Here is a 10,545-nt window from a genome sequence, read left to right as displayed (position 1 = left end):
TGAGAAAAGGCCAAGGCTATCCTACAGAATGATAAGAGTCATATGTCACAGTCACCCCAATAACCTGAGTCAACAGTTAGCAAACCACTAACTAGAAAAATGAGTGAGGTCATCCTCTAACAGCCAGGCCTCAGCCTTCCCATCAATTGCATATAGATGCTGGAGAAAGCCCACCTTCGATTAGCCAGCTCTGGCCAAGATCAGAAGCACCATTCAACGGACTTACAAACTCACATTTCACAACACAATTCACATTCATGAATGAATGGCACTGAGATTTTGCTATTTGTGGCTGCTTGAGTTGCCAAATTTAGCTAATAAATAAAAAAAAAAACAAGATGTCACTTAAATATTGAGTTATTTCTGATTGGCTTTGTATATTGCATTGAGATAAAAGAAAATTTGTATGAGATATATCTGAAAGAGAAATTATTTCTGACTTATCTGCAATAAACTACAAGTATTTAAATTATATGCTTCTTTCTTTAACTATATTTCCCTGATGATTTGGCCTTGCTTAGCAGTTTCTTGTTTTGCATGATTTGCTTAACAGATTCTATTGTAACACAGCCTCTACAATCATCAGAGCCAACGTCTTTTGTTCTTTGGTCCATTGAACATTCATTAATAAGAAAACACACTGAGCATTAGAATTATACACTGGTATACTGAACACTTACTAGCATAAAGTTAACTCAGAATTGACTTTCAACTTCATTTGTTGAAGCATATAATACTATGCTTTTTTGTGAAACAGTTGACATACAATGTTACATTAGTTTCAAATATATATAGCAATTAAACTAGTCTATATGTTATGCTATGCTCACCACAAATGTAGGTACTATATGACACATAATACTATTTTTTTTAAGTTTATTTATTTATTTTGAGACAGCTGGGGTGTGAGCAGAAGAGGGACAGAGAGAGAGAGAGAAAATTCCAAGCAAGGTCCTTGCTGTCAGCGCAGAACTTGAGCCCACGAAACCATGAGATCATGACCTGAGCGGAAACCAAGAGTTGGATGTTCAACAGCCTGAGCCACCTACATGCCCCAACACATAATACTATTTTAATGGCATAACTTGCTTTTGCATTCTTCAGGATGATGTTGCGTATCTTGACCAGCTACTTTAAAAATTTTTTCCACTAATGAAAGAAAGCATTCTTATCAACTTTTATTCCATTCATCATCAACCCTACACATAATGATTTCATATTCTCATTCTGGATGAATATTTACTAACATCCATATAGAAGATTCAGATTCTTTAAAGGGTAAAGTCCATTTTAAAAGACAGTCATAACAAGTTCCTTAATAATTATACACCTCATTTTTTTAAAAAAAAAATAAATGTTTACTCATTTTTTTTTGAGAGTGAGAGAGAGACAGAGTATGAGTGAGCAAAGGAGGGGCAGAGAGAGAGGGAGGCACAGAATCCAAAGCAGGCTCCAGGCTCTGAGCTCTCAGCACACAGCCTGACATGGGGCTTGAATTCACAGACCGTGAGATCATAACCTGAGCCGAAGTCAGATACTTAACCAGCTGAGCCACCCAGGCACCCTGACAACTATATACCTCAAATCAGAATTTATTTCAATTTATGAGTGATGTCCCTCTTTTAAGAAGAGCCTAAAAGCCAAGCCATTAGAGCCTTGGCACCTAATGGGCTACATTTTTTATTGATTTCTTTAGCACTTTTTGAAAAGTTCCTTTACGCCAGAGAGTATTTCAAGAACACCTGTTAACTCTTCTTTCAATCTGCATAATCCTATTGTTAATGTATAGGCTTCAGGTAATGTATTATCAACATTCTTGTCAACAAGAATTTGGGGGGAACTTTTCTTTAGAATTAAAACAGATTTCAGAGCTTGACATAAATTGAGGATTCTCTTATCTGCATTTGTTAAAGAGAGATACCAGGTTTTGAATGTGAAGAAAATGAAAGAATGCTGAATGCCAAAAGAATCACAAAAATTCTTTAATCTTTCAGTTTGAACAGAACAAATGCTGAAGTAAAAGAATAATTGTATAATATTTACTTCAATAGAACAGACAACCAATGATGCTTGAGGAGCATTATTAGAATATGGGCAAGACCGCCACACCTTCTACAAGACCACTCATGTTTTATTTTGTTTTAATGCTTATTTATTTATTTATTTATTTATTTATTTATTTTGAGAGACGAAAGAGAGAGAGAGAAAGAATGAGCAGGGGAAGGGCAGAGAGAGAAGACGGAGAGAGAATGCTCAGCAGGGTCCTTGCTGTCAGCACCAGCCTGACACCAGGCTCTATCTCAGGACTGCTGGATCCTAACTTCGAGATTATAACCTGAGCCGATATCAAGAGTTCAACACCCAACCAACTGAACCACCCAGACCATTCATGTTTTGCTTCAACTTCAGATTAACACTCTCTTCGCCTTTATGCAAACATTTACCAAATTTATATTTGTATGACCTCCATTTAAAGCAGTACTTTTTTTTAATTCACTACTAAGTAAGGGAATCTCTGCAAATTTTTCTATTGTTTCTCAAATCTCATTTTATAAGGAGACATTTTCCCCAAAAAGTATTACATAAACTAAGGGAATTTTTTTTCTGCAACGTGATTTCTTACCTGTGGTTTGTATAAACTACAAGTTACGATTTACAAAGTGAGACATTTATATTTTTATAATCTCTGTGTTAGTAAATGGAGTTCGCACTTTTTAAAAATTATTGTAATAGATTTGTTCTGGCATTTGAAGATTTGCTTGCAATTTTGAAATCAGAATATACTTCTGGTATGAGTATGTTCAGTCATTTGAAGAAAATCTTCAGTGCGGAAGACCATTTCAACTTGTTTTATTTATATGAATTTCTCTTCATATATATGTCTTTCTTTGATACTAGTTGAAGATCTTAGCTGGAAAATACTGATTTGTATCTGTTTTCCATCATTATCAATTGAATTAATAAATTCATACTGTTCAAAGAGCATTAAGAGTTCCTTTTCTTTGTTTAATAAATGCCCGCTATTCATAAAATGTATCACAAAATTTACTCTTTCATTTGGGCTACAATATATACACGTAAAAATAGATAATAGAGTTCTCAGCCTTCGCGCCATCTTCTTGCAAACCCAAACACTGTGAAAGCCAAAGGGAGGAAGAAGCTAATGTGTAGGCTGAAGCTAAAAAGATGGATGAGGCAGACGTCCATGTAAACCACCACATCGAAGCTTATGCTCACATGGAAGCCATAGGAGCAGAAATACGGAAAGATGGAGGCCAGGGATGCTGTTAGGAATCGGACTGCATTCCATGGACCTAGGACATCTATCGCCATCCAATTGCAAGGACCACCTTTGAGACACCCACTTTGCTCATACCAAAATAGTTCCTTTTGGTCTTTTGCCCTGGACCTATGACTTTTGGGACTAACTCCATTTTCATTTGTGTCTGAGTGTAACGTGTACAATACACCATACTTTCTGTTGTCTTAGCTGAAAAAAAAAAAAAAGATCATAGAAACCACTGCAAAAATCAAAAAGATTCCGTTTAATAACCTCACAGCCATACCAGTAGGTGTGTTATTTCACAAGTGCAAACTTGTAACTAACTATAATCAGTTTGAATCATTGAAAGAATTGTAAACTAACAACAAGTGACTTTTATATCTGATGTAAAAAATGGTTAAGTTGTCATTTGCCTGCAAAAGAGAGTTGTATTTTAAGATACAAATACAAAGCTAGAGTTGACCTTCCATAAGATTTAGGAAAGCCTGGAGTTCAAGTACTGGTGCACTTCCATAAATGGATGTGTTTTTGATGGACTTTCAGGTGTGCTCTTGTGGGTTGTAGAAATAAGTCTGCTGTTGACTGTCTGACATTCAAATTGACTAGAGTGAGGCACTGGCTGATTGGCCATTGTCTAGATGGGTCACTGATTAAGATGCTGACCGTTAAATGCTTGGGGCTGTTATGCATTTGCTAACTTTCTAAAATGAAACTGTTGACTGGCTGATTTCTGAGCACGTATACAGATTAGAAGTTATCTCTACTTATTGGTGGTTACTAGTCACAACTTAGAACTCTGGCCCAAATAGTCTTTTTCTTTCCTTTCTGTGAGTATAGGAAAATAAGTACTTTTAATTCTCAGTCCTCCCTGTTCATTTTCCCTTAGTCAAACCTGCAGGAGAAACCATAAGGGATTACTCAGATCTTTATTAGTGAAGGTATGGCCTCACCTACTGTTGGCACCTAAGTTATTTAAGTACCAGTTAGTGTGGCAGAAAAATAGGTCTGGTGTGTTTTTGTAGTTTTTTGACAAAAGCTAAATAAAGGACATTTAAAGTATGTTATCAAAGTTAGTAGAGGACACAGAACAAAATCATGAAATACAGGACATGTTCTGTGCATACAGGACACTTGGAAATCATAATTTTAGTAGATAACAGACCGTGGGGTTTTGTTTTGTTTTGGGATGGTATTTGTTGTTTTTAGCCCTTTATTTGAACATATCCAGGGATGAGGACCTTACATGCCCTGAATTTGTACAGTTTAGTTGACCTTGCTCTCATTGTGGGAAAACTGCCCTTCAGTACACTGCACCTTTATCTGCATCCACTGATCCAAATCCTAATCTTTGTAATCATGCAAAAACAGTCTAATCCTTCTTCCTCAATGGCTTTCCTCAGACATTTTCCTGTAGTTATCATGCCCCTTTCTGAATTGTGTCTTATTGAGGTGAAGTACCCAGACCTTAACTCCATTTCTCTCTCTTACAAGGTTAAGTCTGTTAAAAAAAGTTGTGTTTAGTTTAAAATGATTTATTTTTCTAAGTTTTACTGATTAACATTTACATTAACATTATGATTAACATTTCTATTTTCTGTACTTACAGACTGTTCCATCTATAATTTTAGCTAGCATCTCACCCAGAATTAATATTTAAGCTCTTTATTTTGAAAATAATTACTTCATTTTACCATTGTCATTGGTAGTTCCTTTATGTCATTTCTCACAGATAATGGAGTAAGTGCAGGGAGGTGTTTGTTTGTTTGTTTGTTCGTTTTTAATTTCCATAGACTCCAGACATGTAATTTTCTGGGCCATGAGTCCTGAGCTCTTACAACTTCTTCCTTTTACAACTTCTTAATTTGTATTTCAATTCCCTCTTAACAACTTCTGTATCCTTTTCAATCGCAGCTTTGAAAATCTGGGATTAATTCGTACATAAGTACTGTTTTGTTATGGAAGAAACTATGTCTTCATAGATAGAAAGAGGCTATAAATCATATTTAAAGATTTAATATGCCTTTAGTAGTCTTGTGATGAAAGGAAAAGTCTCATAGAGGCAGTGTATTTTGAACTTTATAAAATAGAAGTATGTATAATTACAATTTTTTTAGAATTTCTTTATTAAAGTATTATTAACTTTATTGACATGGTGTTTGTAATTAAAGCCAAAAGTCACAATATTTTATGTTAGGTTCCAAAGAAGATCTTACTTTATTCATAACATCTAAAAGCTGCAACTTGACCTTGAAATAAAACTCAAATGCAATGTGGAAAAAGTAAATGATACCCATATTTTCTTGCTGATCAAGAATCATTGAAGTTTACACATAACATTTTACTTTTTATATATAACATGCTATTTTAATATATTTTTCATTTAGTTGATAGTATATAATTTAAATATTTTTCCATGTTTATAATCCAACAACTGGCTTTAGTTACAAGTTATATGTATTTTAGTATTTGTCATTGATTTTCAATATCTAAGTAGTAAATAGAATTGCCACAGCTGTTTTAAATGTCAAATGCTTAACTTGGCAGATAGTAATTTAAAATTCAGCACTTAGTGACAAACTTCATGAACTAATGGTTAATAAGTGATTTGAAAGACAAAAATTTAAGTATAGATATAATTTAAATACATAGTGAAATGTATTTGAGATTTTACAATTCAAATCTATGAAGTTCCTAAACTTCCACTGTGTTTTTTTTCATACTTTTGATAAAGACAATTTGTGTTATATCTGAGTTTTCTGAGCTTATAACTAAATAAAAATTGCACATAAATTCTCAATATGTATTCTAGTTACTGTTGCTGTGTAACGAACCACCTCAAACTTGGAGTTATAAGTGACAACCATTTTATTACACTCACTGACTCTGTGGATCCGGAATTAGAAAACAGCACAGAGGACAAATATTTCCTGTTCCACCATGTCTGGAGCCTTAGCTGGGAAGACATGGCAATGGCTGTGGCCTTGAACAACTGGAACTGGGGGATTTGCTTCCAAGATGGTTTTTTGTTTTTTTTCTTTTCTGGCATCTGAGCTGGGTCTTTTGACTGGAACACCTACACAGGCCCTCTCCATGTGGTAAAGACTTCTCAGTGCATGGTGGCTGGGTTCTGAAAGGATGTGTCCCAAGAGAGGCCTCTAAAGGGTGATAGAAATGGATGCTGCAAGGCCATTTCTGACCTAGTCTCAAAAGTCACAACATATCACTTCCATTGGGTTCTATTGGCAAAAAAATAGTCAACTAAGGTTGGCTCTGAGTCAAGGAGAGAGGACATAAAGACCATCTCTGAGGGTAGGGGTATCAAAGAACTTATGGACATATCTTAAAACCAGCGTACTGTATGAGTAATATGTGATCACACATCAGCATGTTCATTTTTTTTTTTTACATTTTGAAATATCGAATATTATCTTTGTCACAGACAAATCCTAAGTTGACAGCCAATGATTCTCACCTCCGGGGGTTTACATCTTTGTGTAAATACCCCTTTTGTGAGTATGGGCAGAATTTGTGAACTTGCATTTAACTGATAAAATAATGTGATAGACTGTCATTCCTGCAATTATATCATATTACATAAGGTGCTATCTTAACCGACTGGAGCTAGAGAGTCTCCTGTGGGCTCAGTGAAGGATGTAGCCATGTTGGAGAAGTGCCCACATGGCACTGAATTATGGGTGGTCACTAGGACCTGACAGCAGCCTCCAGCCTCCAGCCAGCAAATGTGAGGACTTAGAATCATATAGCCACAGAAAAATGGATTCCACTAACAAGTCAAATGAACTGGGGAGGGAATTCTTCCCCTGCTGAGCTTTTTGTTGGGAATATAGTTCATTTACTTTGATTGCAGCCTTGTAAGACCCTGAGGAGAGGACCCTGTTAAGTTATGCCCAGATTTCTTCACATAGAGCTGTGAGATGATAAATGTGTGTTACCTTAAGCTGCTTGGTTACACAGTGACAAAATACCAATACAACATTTTTTTTTAAGTTTATGTGTTTATTTTGAGAGAGAGAGCATGAGCAGGGGAAGGGCAGATAGAGAGGGAGACAGAGGGAATCCCACGCAGGATCTGCACTGTCAGCATGGAGCCCTATGTGGGGCTTGAACTCATGAACTGTGAGATCATAACTTGAGCTGAAACCAGTTGAGACACCCAGGGGCACCCAATACAGTCTTATGTGCTGTGGTTATAATCATATAGAGTGATCACATCATTTTATTGTCTAAATTGACTCTTTTGAATTTGAAAAAATGTACCAAAGTAATTGAAATTGTGTATTTTAAAATACTTATTTATGGAAAATATATTGGTGAACCTATAAAATAGTTCTTTTAAAACAATATTTTTAATTTTCTTAAAAAATTAAAAAAAATACGCACATATAAAAAGAAAATAGATATTATTGTAGCAATTACCTGAACATTAAAAAAAAATCTTAGCACTACATTTATGAGCTTAGTCTATTTGTTAGTCATGTCTTTAATAGTTCATCACTTTTAACTATTAACTATCAGACTTAATATCAAAAATTTCCATATATCTACATTCTTTCCTAAAGTTATGTATTTTATTCAACAAAGTTGAAATTTTACCACTGTATTGAACTCTTTCCTATGAAAAATAATAGTTTTTAATTGAGAAAATATTTTTATACAGTAGCTGAGTTTCCTGGTACCCTCAGAAAAAAAATCTTCTAAATAGAGGGTATCTCAATTTCTATATTTTATTCCAATATTTTAGCCCAAGTAACTATACTATTTTTTTAAGTTTATTTATTTATTTTGAGAGAGAGAGAGAGAGAGAGCAGAAAAAGAGAGAGAGAAAAATCCCACTGACAATGCAGAGCTCAAGATGGGGTTCAATCTCCTGAACCATGAGATTATGACCTGAGCTGAGATCAAGAGTTGGACACTTAACCAGCTGAGCAACCCAGGCATCCCTATACTGTCTTTTAAACTGCATTTATAATATTTTTCTTTGACAAAATCATTTGTAAGATAAAATTCATCAAGCAAACTCCCCATGAATATTTGTTATTCTATTCAATTCAATATTTCTCTTTTAATGTAAATATCAATATCCTATTTAATATTTATTTTGTTGAATATTTTCCAAATAAGGTGTTGTGAAAGAATCAACCTTCTTACTTCATTTCATTCCCATACAGAATATGAATCTATCCAAGAACACATAAGATTTTTATCAAAAGTTTCTTCCCCAAATTCAAGATAACACACAACTCAATTATACAATTTCAGACTTAAATCTTATATATCATTTAACTTTTACCAGTTAGCTTAAAGTAGTAAAGATAAATATTAGCAACTTCTCTTTGCAAACTGTGTTTTCTTTAAGTACAATTTCCTAAAATTTTCAAAATTTGAAGTCTTGGGCACTCTATTAATTGATCATATGTATTAAAGATCTCCAACTCGTTTTGAAAATGTCATAACAATTCAGAGGAATCTTTTACAAAAACAAAAACAAAACATTTAGTATATATTAGAAACTGAGATTGATTTGCAAAGTTGTTCACAAGGGCCCTAATAGTCTAAAATCAGATCAAAGATAAGCAGTGAAGAAGAAATCTCATGGGTTGCCTGGGTGGCTCAGTCTGTTAAACATCCAACTCTTGATTTCAGCTCAGGTCATGATCTCAGGGTCATGGAATTGAGCCTCACATTGGGCTCGACATGCTGAGTGTGAAGCCTGCCTGGGATTCTTTCTCTGTCTCTCTCTCTCTCTCTCTCTGCTCCCCTCACCTCTCCAAATAAGTAAGTAAACATTTAAAAAAGGAATGTTATATATGCTTTTATGCTATAGTATTTTTTTCAACATCAGTTCATCTCAAAAGATTGTGATTCAATGATATATTTCCTGATATGTGTAAATTTTGACATCCATATTTTCCGTTTGATTAGTAGAATATTTCCCTAGTTTAGCAACATTCATGAGTTATTTGTGTATCACAACCAATCTCAGCTACATTTTTTCTTCATAGGCTTTTTAGTAGGAACACACTTTTGTTATACTGCTGCGTTACACAAAAGACCTTATTTGTAATATCACAATAACAACAAAAAGTATCTTCAATGTTAAACTTTTAACTGAACTTATAATAGCATTCACAGTCAAGTCAGATCTTTCCCTTGAATATATTTCAACAGCTTGACTTTTATTCCATGAATCAGATGAGAAACCATATCAAACTTTTGTAGTAATTAGCTAAGCTGCTTTTCTATTGAAATCTCTGAACAATGTAATAAAAAAGGTATTACTTACAAGTTCTCTTTCTCATGGAGCCAGTGTATTAACAGCCCTATTTTTGCTATTCACCTGTGCACATGCATGCACACACACACAAACACACAAATACACACACACACAGTGTCTTAGAATATAAATAGGAATATTAAGTTAGAATAATAACTAAACCAAAGGTCATGCTTTATAGATTGATAGATATTCCACCTCTGCCTGTACATGTTGTCTTTCGGTATAGTCTTCTTAAAATGCTGGTCCTTCTGTTGTAGATTTGTCTTTTGATTTTAATGTGATCGGTACAACTCCCAGGGTGGATGGTAAATACTGAAATACATTTTGTTTAAATTACAAGTGCCTCATCAACTTTCTTGAGAAATGGAAATTCAGAACTTAGTACTTTAAATGCACATTTGTTTTCTCCTGAGATTGCTATCCAAATATTTTATTCCAAAATGAAAAGTGTGAGCATAAGTAAAAATCCAATGAACAGTTGTAGATTTACATTGTATAGTAAAGTCTTCAAAAACCTCACAATATCCAGAGTGTCCACTACTCTCCATACTCCATCGCAAGACTGCTCAGCCTCTATTTCTTTACATGATTCATGCATGTTTAGCTTATGATTTTCAATATTTCCTTCTATTCAGAGCATTGGTATTTTGTCAGCTTCAGACATTTCACAGGACTAAGAAGGGGTCATGGAACAACTAACCAGCTAGTAAGACCAAGGGATCAGCAGGAATTGATGGATAGATTTCTTTTCTGACCATCATCACCCAAGACCACATGGAATTAGCTGTCCCTAGCTGTTTCTCACAAAGCCCATTTTATTTGATCAGCTGGCACCCTGCATGCTGTCCTTGAAAAGGAGATAGTAGTTACATGTTGCATCTGGAAAAGATCAAATAAAGAAAGAGGCTTGCTGCTGGTCCTCTTACAGATTTAACCACGTGTTAAAGTGAGAACTCCATTCTCA

Source organism: Neofelis nebulosa, chromosome 6 (genome assembly GCF_028018385.1).
Source record: "Neofelis nebulosa isolate mNeoNeb1 chromosome 6, mNeoNeb1.pri, whole genome shotgun sequence".
NCBI lineage: Eukaryota > Metazoa > Chordata > Mammalia > Carnivora > Felidae > Neofelis > Neofelis nebulosa.
The sequence above is the reverse complement of the archived record's forward strand: the minus strand, read 5'-3'. Positions refer to the sequence as shown.